The following is a 1,271-nucleotide window of genomic DNA, read 5'->3' as shown; positions in this document are numbered from 1 at the left end:
AACCCCGAGACCCCCAGAATGATGCTCAACCCAGTTTTTCCTTTGAGGGCTGCAAAGCTGTTGCTGAAGGAAGACCAGCATGTGCTGTCAGCTCCCTTGGCTCAGTTCCAGGCCCAGGACTGGCTGACCCATCCTTGATGGTGTCCAGAAGCCTTTCCCCATCTATCAGGCACATAGTACCTCCACCTCCCAGGTTGTGTGAGGACTGGAGACTGAGTAAGTGGCAGTGATGGCTAGTTGCAAAGAATTGTCTGGTTTTGCCCGTTCTGGGCCTGTTGGGGAGTTCTTGATACCTCCCCAGTAATACGGTGTAGAGAAAGTGTGTTGGCCAGCCTGCCAATGTGAGGGGAGATGTGGGCCTCCTCTGAGAGCCCACAGAGGGACTTCACGTCTGACCCCTGAGCCTCCCAGGCCTTACTAAGCAGTAGCAGGTGCCTGATACCTGTGGAAACCACTCCTGTGCCAGCCCCATGCTGGGCCCTGGCCACACCAGAGTGACTGTCAGTGCACAATCCCTGCCCTTATAGATCCCCAGTCTTGAGGGGCAGATAGGCATGTCACCTCACCAAACCAGCCCCATCTCCTTGCAAGGAAAATGATTCAATGACCAGATGAAGACCTCAGGAGGGTCATAAGTACAGCGTCAGGATTCTTACAGATCCTCCAGCCTGTCCCTGGGCAGCGGGGTTGGGGGGGGGGGGGGACTGAGGTCCAAAGGGCAGGGGGATAGGAGGTGGGCACAGGATGAGGCCAGAGGCCTCTTTGCTCTGAAAAACCCTTTTGCATCTCTTCTTATGGGATATGGGGATCTAGTCTTCCAAATACACATTTTGACCCTGGCTTCCCCACCCAGCCTCTGAGTGGGAGCTTCATAAGTATCTGTTGAATGGATGAGTGAATGTTGTTCATCGCTGCTCCTGTACTGGAGCCATCCCAGGTGCCCTTTGCCATCCTGGCTGTTTCGCCCCATTAGCACAGCTAAGCCCCACAACCTGCCAAGCTCGCACAGTGACTTGAATTTTGCAGGTAAGGAGACAGGTGCTGGGTGGTGAGGCTCCCTGGTCCAGGGCTCACAGCATGTTTTCCACTGTCTGGAAGCCCATGCCCAATTGCCACCCTCCCTCCCATCCTCCTTGTCTCCAGCCTCTGTTTGAGCCACCAGAGCCAGACTATCCCCCTGGGGCAGAGGCAGATTGCACAGCCTCCATTTATTTCCAAAGAGCTTCCCCTCAGCCCAAATGTTTTCTGAAATCCACCAGAAACCTCATTAT

This window comes from Meles meles, chromosome 15 (genome assembly GCF_922984935.1).
Source record: "Meles meles chromosome 15, mMelMel3.1 paternal haplotype, whole genome shotgun sequence".
Lineage (NCBI taxonomy): Eukaryota > Metazoa > Chordata > Mammalia > Carnivora > Mustelidae > Meles > Meles meles.
This window is presented reverse-complemented; position numbering follows the sequence as displayed.